We start from the raw sequence: 13,980 nt of genomic DNA on the forward strand, positions 1-13,980 counted from the left end.
AAATAAATAAACCATATTTAGCCCCTTTCTATAAAACGCATACACAAATATAAATATATATATATATATATATATATATATATATATATATATATATATATATATATATATGTGACCTAGGCTAGTTGCATCTTTCCTGTTCGCAACGCCTAATGTGACCTTCCCCGAGTCTATCCTGCCCGACAACGCCAATTGTAACGAGTTGAACCACTCATGCTACACAACATCGACTACAGTAGAAAGACTCGAAGATGCAGGTTCGCTATTGATCCTTTTATTACATGAATCAAGAAATGCTTCAATATAACACAATGAATCAACAGAAATGTTTCACAATAATAGTCTGAATCAACTGACCCCCTAACAGTCCTCACTAGGCTTCATATAACTGAATCCACATGTCTATTGTCCTTCTTAACACAATATAACCAACTTGAGTATGTCACACAGACTGACTGATCTAAAGCAAGCGATGAAACGGAAAGAGAACGAGTTCTGCCGTCCCCTCCTATTTATCCCTTGTATCCGTACTCGTCTGCATACTTGTATTCCTCCGTAATCGATACTTGTACTCGATGTCTCCGACCACTAGTTACGCAGTTCTAGCGTACAGTCCGTGAAATAACATCTGCATCCTATCAATCAAAGTTGACAGGCCTTCTAACTCTCTTCGTACCGTTTCCCAAAATAGCACGCGTTGGCTTTGAGATTGTTATCAGTCCGACTTCAATAAGCCACCTGCTATCGGTTGCGTCAGACTGCAATACTGCGTCTCGGCTTCTCGTTCGTTATCAGATTTGTAACTAGTAGTTAGGCCCACCCTAGCTACATCCACCCCTGCCTTTTTTTGTGTGTTTTCAACCACAAACAACGCCTGGCAGGTGCACTCCTCCAGAGTCAATCGCATAATCGTAAAAAAATTTTATTGTTCCACTCACTGTCCACGACGTCCCATTCGTATACGATTGACAGTTATACCTATTTAACATCTCAACTGTGTCTACATCGTCTTCCTGAGACACAAAACAGTTCTAGAATTCACATCCACCCTTTTCGTTTGGTGCCTTCACCAGTTCACTTTTATAGCTTTTTGAACAGTCTGTTCTCATACCAGCGCGACCATGAAAGACTTGATGGTTGCTGACAAAAAATTTCGTCTTCCTTCTGTTCCTCAAACTTCTCCGCGGACCACTTATCTGATGGTCTACTGTCTCTCTGCTTCTGGAAGGAACGGGATCCTCTTTGTTGCCGTTATCCTCCACTTGTGTATCGCGGTTGTTCTGATGATGGTGATATGGTTCCGGGATGGGTATGTGAATTTCCGTTATAGTTTCCGGTTCCCTAATTGTCTTGGATTTCCTTGTGTGTAACTGCTCTTCTTGCCTATTCCAATATTTCTTTAATTGAGCAATATTCGCCCACCGATCCGGTTTGGCGTGATCGATGGGTCTTATCTTAAAGGGGCCACCTGCTGCTTTAGGCATCTCCACGACTTGCCATATCTCCTGTCCCCAGAGATCGTGGATTTTGTTTCTGCCTAACGGGTGACTACGCAGTAATACCCTGTCATTCAGTTTGAGTGGCGGGTCCTTTGTCTGTACCGGCGGTTCCCTTCGCCGTGCTTCATGTTCTAGTCTTTCCTGTACTACCCTGTACATTTCTCTAATTCTTCTCATATGTTCATTCACATATTCCAGTGCGGTGTATGAGCCAGTCATACTCTCCTTTTTTTCTAAGAACAAATCAAGAGGGAGTAGAGTCTCCCGTCCGAACAGCAACATGTATGGCGTAAAGCCGGTTGTGGCATGGGGTGTGCAGTTGTATAGATATACCAACTCTGGGAGAAAATCAGGCCAACGTTTTTTCTGTTCAGGTTCTAGCGTACGCAGCAAATCATGCATGCTGCGGTTGAACCGTTCACACTGTCCGTTTCCTTTCGGATTAAATGTGGTTGTTCTAGATTTGTTGATCCCGTAGTGGCTGCACAGTTGGTTAATTACTTCTGACTCGAAAGCCCTTCCTTGGTCAGAGTGTAATTGTCTTGGTATGCCATATTTGATGAACCAATGTTCTATTAAGACCTTTGCCACTGTTTTGGCAGTCTGATCTCGCGTGGGCACCGCCACCGTCCATTTGGTGAATACATCAGTCATTACCAACACATGTTCCGTCCCATCCGATGATTGCTCCAACGACGTAAAGTCCATAGCCACAATCTCTAGTGGTTTTGTCGCTAGTAGGTGTCCTGATGGCTGTCTCATTTTGACAACTGGCATTTTCGCATGCTGACACCTCACACAAGCCTCACAATGGCGTTTGACCTCCATTTCCATATTGGGCCAGTAACACCTCCGTCGTAATATTTTGTGCGTCCTGTCCTGACCCTGGTGTCCTGCCCTGTCATGTGCCAACCTTAGCACTTCTTCTCGTAACTGTCCAGGCACCACCACCTGGTGTATTGTCCCATCAATTAGGTCATGAATTCTCCGCATGAGAACACCATCCTCTATACTGAGACGGTCCCACTGACTCAGTATTTTCTTTGTTTCTCGACCAAATTGTTCTCTTTCCCTTCTTCCTGGGAATTTTTGTTCCTGGACGTATTTCAATAGCGGTTGTAAGCCACTATCCGTTCTCTGGGCATCTCTTATCTTTTGGTGATTAAGGCAATTAAAATCACCACTGTCCATATGTTCGGGCTCTGTGGATATGTGCTCCACCCCGGTCTGCCCGTTTTGCATCACTTGTACCCCATGAGGGATATCTGTTGACGCTCTGACCTCACATATTCCTGTCAGCGTTTCTTCCTCATCGCCCGGTCTCTCGTAAGGATTCCTTGATAAAGCGTCCGCATTGTCATTGGACCGCCCCGGGCGATATTTTATCTCTAGGTCAAAAAGTGCTAATTCTGCTGCCCATCGCTGTTCGATGGATCCCAGCCTTGCTGTAATTTGAAGTTCTTTTTCAATATCTGATAATTTTTCTTCAAGTCTTGTTTGAGACTCTTTCATTTCTTCTAGTTTGCCAACACTGTTCTGTTGTCTACTATTTTTATTTACTTCTTCCGATAACAGACACTCTAAAGATGAACGTTTCTCCTGTGCTTTTAATTTGCATGAACTTTTCCTATCCAGTTTCCTGGTTAGACTTTGAATTCCTTTATTATGTCTACCAATTTTCTTCTTATCATCATTTTTCTTAGCCAACAAATTGTTCACTTGAAACTTTTCAACATTCAAGTTCATTTCACAGTTCATTTTTTTCATATCGGATAATTTCTCTTTCATTGTTTGTTTCCTTTTGTTTCTTACGCCATAACCTCGCCGCTCTGTAGCCTTGACCTGCCCTACAGAGAGCGATCGTTTCACCGGACAGTGTTGTGCCATATGTCCGGGTTGTGAGCGGGACAGGCAAATTGGTCGACCATCAGCCGTCCCCCGGAGCGATGGACCGGCGGGTCGCGGCTGTCCAACCTGTCTCTGTTTTGTCCCGTTTTTGTCCTGATCCTCAGCTGTTGACCTGCTTTCTAACCTCTCCAATCTTTGGTTAACCTTATCCAGGTGGGCCAACAGTTGAGCCATCATGGTTTCCACCGTGTCGGCCCCTGTGGGTGGGGATTGTCTCTGTTCAGGCACAGAGACTTTGTCCACCGAACAGTTCGATTGGTCCTCATCCTCGGACCTGCGGATCGCTGAGTTCCTGACCTGAAGGAAGGTCAACTGCGGGTCTTTGTGGACCTCCTCTTTCAACTCTCTTCTTAGGATCGGGGTTGCCAGCCCCTCGATGAAATGGTCCCTCAGTAGGCGCACATCAATGTCGGGTATTTTGCCCTTTACCGCGACAAAGGCCCTGTTCATTCTGTGTGAATACTCCATCACACTCTCCGCCATTCTCTGCTTCAAGCCTACTAACACCGTTAGCAGTTGCGAACCCGACCGTCTCTCCCCGAAGGTCTCCATAATCAGATCCAGCACCTTATCTGGATCTGATTGGATGGTTTTATCGTGGCATTCTACCTCTGCCCTGACCGTCTCTCCTATACTTCCCATCAGCAGTCTTAATCTTTCCTCTGGTGACATGTATCTTGAGGCCCAGGCAGCCCTGACCTCTTCACTGAACCTGTTGGTTAAAGTTGGATTACCGTCCCCGTAAAATTTGTTGATGTGGGACTCACTGGGCAGGACCACAATATGGATCGGCTTTTTGTCCACATTTTGTCCTGGTCCATCTGGAGGCAAAGGGTCATCTTCACCGTTGCCTATCTCTGGGCTTTCTTCATCTGGCTCAGATTGTTGGGCCAGCAGGAGTTTCTGTTCCTTTCCGATATCTAAAATATCACTCCCGCGTCTGCCCCTCACATCAAGGAAAAATGTTGCAGCTATGCAGCAGATAGTGTTGCCCAAAAGGGAGATCATGACACATTTCCAGTGTCTAAGGGTTACATCTATCTCTTGGTTGTCATCTTTGCCCAGTATTTGTCCAACAACCCAGTTGGAGATACCAATGACAATTATCTGAATGCTGGTGGTCAGCCCCATAGCTGTCCCCAGGGTGGCTGGTGCTACAACTAGGGGTATACTGAGCCACATGCTTGCAGCAGCAAAAGAGCATGTGACACCAAGCCAGAATGATAATGAAAGGTGTCTCATCTCTGTTCTTTTCAATTTCCTCGATTCTGATTTCAGTTTTCCCTTTTATTTATTTCCTTCAAATCAAAAAAGACATTTCTTACCGTGTGTGTATGAAAAAAATTTTCCTCGTTCCTCAATTTTCACAGTTCCTGAATGTCCGAATTCACACACACACTAAACACAGTTATGCACAAGGTTGACTATGGGTGCCTCAAACGGCAAGTCTAGTTGAATTCATCCTGCTCGCAGCGCCAAATGTGACCTAGGCTAGTTGCATCTTTCCTGTTCGCAACGCCAAATGTGACCTTCCCCGAGTCTATCCTGCCCGACAACGCCAATTGTAACGAGTTGAACCACTCATGCTACACAACATCGACTACAGTAGAAAGACTCGAAGATGCAGGTTCGCTATTGATCCTTTTATTACATGAATCAAGAAATGCTTCAATATAACACAATGAATCAACAGAAATGTTTCACAATAATAGTCTGAATCAACTGACCCCCTAACAGTCCTCACTAGGCTTCATATAACTGAATCCACATGTCTATTGTCCTTCTTAACACAATATAACCAACTTGAGTATGTCACACAGACTGACTGATCTAAAGCAAGCGATGAAACGGAAAGAGAACGAGTTCTGCCGTCCCCTCCTATTTATCCCTTGTATCCGTACTCGTCTGCATACTTGTATTCCTCCGTAATCGATACTTGTACTCGATGTCTCCGACCACTAGTTACGCAGTTCTAGCGTACAGTCCGTGAAATAACATCTGCATCCTATCAATCAAAGTTGACAGGCCTTCTAACTCTCTTCGTACCGTTTCCCAAAATAGCACGCGTTGGCTTTGAGATTGTTATCAGTCCGACTTCAATAAGCCACCTGCTATCGGTTGCGTCAGACTGCAATACTGCGTCTCGGCTTCTCGTTCGTTATCAGATTTGTAACTAGTAGTTAGGCCCACCCTAGCTACATATATATATATATATATATTTATATATTTATATATACATATATATATATATAATATATATATATATATATATGTGTGTGCGTTAATATATATATATATATATATATATATATATATATATATATATATATATATATATATATTATGTGTATATATATATATATATATATATATATATATATATATATATATATATATATATATATATATATATATATATATATATATATATATATATATTAATAAATAAATAAATATATATATATATATATATATATATATATATATATATATATATATATATATATATATATATATATATATATATATATAACGGCGTTTCTGAGCACTTGAAGTATAAAAAATTAACACTGTATAACTTGTTTACAGACTTGTAAAAGCTTTATCGGGCGAGCGATCTATAAAACCTATCGCCATAATTTACGGACTTATTAAAATTGATTCCAAGTTTGGGCTGCCACTAAAACTGTCATCTGGCCACCGATTTCGTTAGAAAAACAACCTTCAATCAATGTAGATAAATCATTTTACATCGATCTGTTTGTTGCATGGGCCACTTGTTTGTGACGGTTAGTATAGATTTTTTTATAACGACGCGCAATGACATCTCTTTAAGACAGATGCACTTTTAAGTACTTAGTGCTAGTTATGTACCAGACAGCTAGCCAGAGCATGTTTACATGTGAATTCCGATTAGACAAACTGAGGCTATTAGTTGTCCTGCGGCTAGTCACATGAAGTCTGTTAACATATACTCTCCGGGTAGCCATGCTGTTATATTCCTGCTTACCAAATTGTCCATTTTAAAATATCCTCTGGTTAGCCGTAGTATGTTACTAAACATACTCTTATTAGCTACAATATATATATTTTAGCTATCTTCTGGATAACCATAATTATAAATACTCTCCAGTTATCCTTGTCTATAATAAGAAATCCCCCAGCTAAACAGACTCTGTTATCAGATTATCTGCTTTTCCAATATTCTCCGGCTAGCCACATAATCTACCTTCCAGATAACCATACTGAGTTTGTTTCAGATACTCTCCGAGTAGTCGTAGAGTATAATTACAGATATCTTCCGGATAGTCTGTTACATGTCTATTTTCAGATATACTAAGACTAGCCATAGTGTATGTGTATACTATCAAAAAGCTTCTGAATAGCACTCTCCGGATAGTCATGCCTACTATTGAACATCTCCCGGTTACCTGTTAACCATTATGTGAAGAAATAACCTATTCTCCGGCTAGCCACAATGCCTACTATCCACATATCCATACCGACTTTGTATCAGATATCCTCCGGCCAGCCAGTTTTGGCAAATCCCCAGATATTCTATTACTAACCAGCGCCATGCCGCGATTACGTTGTGTGTATTTTTAAAATCTTGTTTATGCTCTCTATTGAACATTTTATAACTACAGTGTCGCATCATTAAAGGCCTTGTCTTTGGAGGTTAAAAATTAAAACTTCAAGAGATTTAAATTTTCGCTGATGTATCAACAGAACCAACTAAAAACAACTCGCGTATTAAGTAGTCTATAATAACGGCTTTTTTTTGTATAAATTTAAAAAAAAAAAATGTTCTCAAAGTGCAGGGGTTTCGACATGAATTTTTTTTTTAAATTATATTTACAAAGAGTTGCAACTAGATTATTAAAGAACTTTTTAAATCTAGCCAACAAAAGTGATATTTTTTAAGCATAAAAATCGGCCTCGGCTGCCTAGTATCATCACTATCATGAGTTATAAATAAAAAAATTAAACCATCATGGATTACTTACCTTTATTTAGTACTCGATCTAGTACTCGAATAATACACTGTCCATTCAATTACCGACACATCTCTATCGATATCATTCCGACGGCTGTTAACTTTCGATACCGGAGAGTTCCGATGGGACGTTAAGAGTTACCGGACTTTGGTGACGTAACACATCGAACCAATCGCTGATTAGCCCTTTGTTGGGGTCCGTGTCGCGGGTCGTGGCTACAGTTGGTGTAAAACAAAGGGCTTTGGCAGCTCTTTGTTCATGGGCTGCGACCGCGAGTGTTACCCTTTAGGGGTTTTACAGTACCTGAAACATTTCCCCATTCTGTTGAAGTCAGCTGGCCGGGAAACAGTCATTTGATTCTTTGACATTGGCATGGCGATATAAATCCCAATCGGCTGTTCTAAAATCGTCACTCTAGCTAGCACCATAGCAAAGCTACCTCTATTCTTACACTTACAAGAGTCGATCACTAAATGTACATTCGAAACATTTCATGCGGAGTAAAACTTTCAACAGAATATAGCGAAACAAAAGTAGTTTACTTTATTATCATTATTGATACATCAGGCCCCTATACGTTTGTTATTATAAATAGTTGTCACGTGATGTGTTTATTCTCGGGCAAAACATAGGAAACATTTTCTCTTTAAAAACCAAAAACTGTTTATTTTGTTACATCCTGACTCAGCTCGGGTTAAACCCAACTTGTTAAACTCATCTAGTTAACCCCATCTTGTTAACCCCATCTTGTTAAACTCATTTTGTTAAATAATGTATGTTAAATCCATCAGGTTAAACACATCAGGTTAAACACAAAATATTAATCACATGCTTGTTCCATTAGATTCTCTGTCTTTCCTAGTGAATTGGTCTGTCAGTAACGACTTAGTTTGGGCAGAGCAAGTAGAGTTTATCTAAGATTTGCCACGTGAAAGAGTATTGTGGTCAGACACACACCAATCAACTTCATGTCCGAAAGTATGAGGGACCAGCGATGGACAAAGTGTAACCCTCTACAGCCCAGTCTCAAATAGGCAGTGATAGATAAAGTGTAACCCTCTACAGCCCAGTCTCAAATAGGCAGTGATGGATAAAGTGTAACCCTCTACAGCCCAGTCTCAAATAGGCAGTGATGGACAAAGTGTAACCCTCTACAGCCCAGTCTCAAATAGGCAGTGATGGATAAAGTGTAACCCTCTACAGCCCAGTCTCAAATAGGCAGTGATGGATAAAGTGTAACCCTCTACAGTCCACAGTCTCAAATAGGCAGTGATGGATAAAGTGTAACCCTCTACAGCCCACAGTCCCAAATAGGCAGTGATGGACAAAGTGTAACACTCTACAGTCCACATTCTCAAATAGGCAGTGATGGATAAAGTGTAACCCTCTACAGCCTAGTCTCAAATAGGCAGTGATGGACAAAGTGTAACCCTCTACAGTCCACAGTCTCAAATAGGCAGTGATGGATAAAGTGTAACCCTCTACAGCCCAGTCTCAAATAGGCAGTGATGGATAAAGTGTAACCCTCTACAGCCCACAGTCCCAAATAGGCAGTGATGGACAAAGTGTAACCCTCTACAGTCCACATTCTCAAATAGGCAGTGATGGACAAAGTGTAACCCTCTACAGCCCACAGTCCCAAATAGGCAGTGATGGACAAAGTGTAACCCTCTACAGTCCACATTCTCAAATAGGCAGTGATGGATAAAGTGTAACCCTCTACAGTCCACAGTCTCAAATAGGCAGTGATGGATAAAGTGTAACCCTCTACAGCCCAGTCTCAAATAGGCAGTGATGGATAAAGTGTAACCCTCTACAGCCCACAGGCCCAAATAGGCAGTGATGGACAAAGTGTAACCCTCTACAGTCCACATTCTCAAATAGGCAGTGATGAACAAAGTGTAACCCTCTACAGCCTAGTCTCAAATAGGCAGTGATGGACAAAGTGTAACCCTCTACAGCCTAGTCTCAAATAGGCAGTGATGGATAAAGTGTAACCCTCTACAGCCTAGTCTCAAATAGGCAGTGATGGATAAAGTGTAACCCTCTACAGTCCACAGTCCCAAATAGGCAGTGATGGATAAAATGTAACCCTCTACAGCCCAGTCTCAAATAGGCAGTGATGGATAAAGTGTAACCCTCTACAGCCCACAGTCCCAAATAGGCAGTGATGGACAAAGTGTAACCCTCTACAGTTCACATTCTCAAATAGGCAGTGATGAACAAAGTGTAACCCTCTACAGCCCACAGTCCCAAATAGGCAGTGATGGACAAAGTGTAACCCTCTACAGTCCACATTCTCAAATAGGCAGTGATGGATAAAGTGCAACCCTCTACAGCCCACAGTCCCAAATAGGCAGTGATGGATAAAGTGTAACCCTCTACAGTCCACATTCTCAAATAGGCAGTGATGGACAAAGTGTAACCCTCTACAGCCTAGTCTCAAATAGGCAGTGATGAACAAAGTGTAACCCTCTACAGCCTAGTCTCAAATAGGCAGTGATGAACAAAGTGTAACCCTCTACAGCCCAGTCTCAAATAGGCAGTGATGGATAAAGTGTAACCCTCTACAGCCCAGTCTCAAATAGGCAGTGATGGATAAAGTGTAACCCTCTACAGTCCACAGTCCCAAATAGGCAGTGATGGACAAAGTGTAACCCTCTACAGTCCAGTCTCATATAGGCAGTGATGGACAAAGTGTAACCCTCTACAGCCCAGTCTCAAATAGGCAGTGATGGACAAAGTGTAACCCTCTACAGTCCAAATTCTCAAATAGGCAGTGATGGACAAAGTGTAACCCTCTACAGTCCACATTCTCAAATAGGCAGTGATGGACAAAGTGTAACCCTCTACAGTCCACATTCTCAAATAGGCAGTGATGAACAAAGTGTAACCCTCTACAGCCTAGTCTCAAATAGGCAGTGATGGACAAAGTGTAACCCTCTACAGCCTAGTCTCAAATAGGCAGTGATGGATAAAGTGTAACCCTCTACAGCCTAGTCTCAAATAGGCAGTGATGGATAAAGTGTAACCCTCTACAGTCCACAGTCCCAAATAGGCAGTGATGGATAAAATGTAACCCTCTACAGCCCAGTCTCAAATAGGCAGTGATGGATAAAGTGTAACCCTCTACAGCCCACAGTCCCAAATAGGCAGTGATGGACAAAGTGTAACCCTCTACAGTTCACATTCTCAAATAGGCAGTGATGAACAAAGTGTAACCCTCTACAGCCCACAGTCCCAAATAGGCAGTGATGGACAAAGTGTAACCCTCTACAGTCCACATTCTCAAATAGGCAGTGATGGATAAAGTGCAACCCTCTACAGCCCACAGTCCCAAATAGGCAGTGATGGATAAAGTGTAACCCTCTACAGTCCACATTCTCAAATAGGCAGTGATGGACAAAGTGTAACCCTCTACAGCCTAGTCTCAAATAGGCAGTGATGAACAAAGTGTAACCCTCTACAGCCTAGTCTCAAATAGGCAGTGATGAACAAAGTGTAACCCTCTACAGCCCAGTCTCAAATAGGCAGTGATGGATAAAGTGTAACCCTCTACAGCCCAGTCTCAAATAGGCAGTGATGGATAAAGTGTAGCCCTCTACAGTCCACAGTCCCAAATAGGCAGTGATGGACAAAGTGTAACCCTCTACAGTCCAGTCTCATATAGGCAGTGATGGACAAAGTGTAACCCTCTACAGCCCAGTCTCAAATAGGCAGTGATGGACAAAGTGTAACCCTCTACAGTCCACATTCTCAAATAGGCAGTGATGGACAAAGTGTAACCCTCTACAGCCCAGTCTCAAATAGGCAGTGATGGACAAAGTGTAACCCTCTACAGTCCACAGTCTCAAATAGGCAGTGATGGATAAAGTGTAACCCTCTACAGTCCACAGTCCCAAATAGGCAGTGATGGACAAAGTGTAACCCTCTACAGTCCAGTCTCATATAGGCAGTGATGGACAAAGTGTAACCCTCTACAGCCCAGTCTCAAATAGGCAGTGATGGACAAAGTGTAACCCTCTACAGTCCACATTCTCAAATAGGCAGTGATGGACAAAGTGTAACCCTCTACAGCCCAGTCTCAAATAGGCAGTGATGGACAAAGTGTAACCCTCTACAGTCCACAGTCTCAAATAGGCAGTGATGAACAAAGTGTAACCCTCTACAGCCCAGTCTCAAATAGGCAGTGATGGACAAAGTGTAACCCTCTACAGTCCAGTCTCATATAGGCAGTGATGGACAAAGTGTAACCCTCTACTGTCCAGTATCAAATAGGCAGTGATGGACAAAGTGTAACCCTCTACAGTCCACAGTCCCAAATAGGCAGTGATGGACAAAGTGTAACCCTCTACAGTCCAGTCTCATATAGGCAGTGATGGACAAAGTGTAACCCTCTACTGCCCACAGTCCCAAATAGGCAGTGATGGACAAAGTGTAACCCTCTACAGCCCACAGTCCCAAATAGGCAGTGATGGACATAGTGTAACCCTTTACAGCCTACAGTTTCAAATAGGCAGTGATGAACAAAATATAACCTTCTACAGCCGAGTCTCAAATTGGCATTTAGCCCTCGCTTTATCTAATCTCGATACAAGATTGTGCACTTCAAAATACTTCCTGTATAAAAAGACAATACCTTTTTTCAAGCGTTACATGAGATCAATGATATTGTTTTGGACCTGTCGCTGCGAATTGCCAGTTAAGCTTTTTAATCTGGGATGAGGGAGGGGAGATAAACTGCACAGAGGTGGGCACTTTAGATATTTGATTCTCAAAAGTGTTCAAATACAGAAGTGGATCTGCCCGTCCCTGCTAGTCTATACAAAAGGGAAAGAGAATCTTCAAACGAAACGAAAAAAAATTGGAAATTTTCGCAGCTAATCCTGTCCTACCCGTACGTCATAGCGGTATACTTCATGTCTAAAACGAACATGATAACGCAATAACTTTTTCTTTTAAAAGATTAAGTGGCGTCACGTGTCTTAAGCTTAACCTTTACCTTATACACACGCACACACACACACATATATATATATATATATATATATATATATATATATATATATATATATATATATATATATATATATATATATATATATATATATATATATATATATACTGCCCATCTAAGAGCATCACGGGAAATAGCCTCACGCTGTAACAGCATAAGTGTAATAATGGGTACCACTAATCCTGGATTAGCTAATCCAGTCTGCGCTAGAGCGCATGTATCGATTTGTTTTGTCCCCGATGTGGCAACCTTAGACCTGATTGGGGATTAAATCCCCCCCTCCCCCCCCCCCCCACACCTTTGTTTAATACCGGCACAGTTCAAGCCTGGCGCTATGGTAGTGTTAAAGTGCACAGATAGGCTCCAACATAGGTTGAGGAAGTAAAGGAATAGCTAGTACTGTGAACATAAATGTTGACAAACACGGTCAATATACACAAGGGACGGTGTGGTCTGGTGTGAGGGAGCACGAACTGCTGACCTGGAAGTTTCAGGTTCGAATCCCGGACTTGATTCTGTCGTAGGTCCAGTCCGTAGAACTCTACTTCACCTACCTCATAGACCATCAGGATTTTAATTACCGTTCTTGAATAACCGCTCCTGTATTATTGTACTATTATTATAGTCTTCCGGTGGAGATGGGCAGTGGCCCTCTTCTTTGATACCCCATTCACATGCGCACACACACATGCATGCACACACACACATGCATACATACATGCATACACACTCACACGCACAGATGCACGCAAAGATGCACGCACACACAGCATCAACCAACAAATTAAATCCCGGAAGAAGCTTACGTTTTTTCTATGTTTTAAATTTGTAACAAGTTAATTATCATGCCTAAATAAGGAGTTATTTTTATTCTGTATTTCTGTGAGCTGTACTTAATTAACTCGTCTTCTGTGTTTCAAAGTTTGAGTACATTTGAACACTTCAATTGAAAATATTCTCCCTTGAAATTTCATTTTCGTATCAAGAACAATACGTCACTTGACTTCTAAACTACAGTTACCATTGTGTATCTTTCATTGGGGTTTTCTCTACTTCCTAATGAGAGCGCAAAACAAACAATTCACTCATTTCAGAGCAAATACATTAAACGTACCCATCTATAACTTAAGTTGATAATAATAGGTACTAAGGCCTGGTGTTTCATACAGTTAATAGGGACGGATATTTTGGGCCGTATATATATATATATATATATATATATATATATATATATATATATATATATATATATATATATATATATATATATATATATACATATATATATATATATATATACATATATATATATATATATATATATATATATATATATATATATATATATATATATATATATATATATATATATATATATATATATATATATATATATATATATATATATATAACATAACATATGTCTATCAAGTTAATGCAGCACATAGGGAATAAGTTTTTTTTTAAATTTCAAAACTGAGTCTTTATCGCAGACGTTGTGTTAACATTTATATATGTGGTGTGTGTATGCGTAAGATGTGTGTTTACTGTGTGTTAC

At 41.0% G+C, this 13,980-nt stretch overlaps 1 protein-coding gene across 3 annotated transcripts in view; it reads right to left on the reverse strand.

Annotated features, from left to right (window-relative positions):
• Nucleotides 1–13,980, reverse strand: part of LOC131956780 (putative G-protein coupled receptor 139) — a 45,085-nt gene that overhangs the window by 17,363 nt on the left and 13,742 nt on the right. Inside the window, exon 1 of one of the 3 annotated variants that reach the window (XM_059321361.1) lies at nt 7,415–7,436. The exons of the other annotated variants lie outside the window; for them this stretch is intronic. The gene's annotated coding sequence lies outside the window, so the exon portion shown is untranslated. Of the gene's footprint in view, nt 1–7,414; nt 7,437–13,980 lie in introns of those variants that run through there. 3 annotated transcript variants of the gene reach the window in all.

Source organism: Physella acuta, unplaced genomic scaffold (genome assembly GCF_028476545.2).
Source record: "Physella acuta isolate Inbredline_101_S28 unplaced genomic scaffold, ASM2847654v3 ptg001176l, whole genome shotgun sequence".
NCBI classification, from domain to species: domain Eukaryota; kingdom Metazoa; phylum Mollusca; class Gastropoda; family Physidae; genus Physella; species Physella acuta.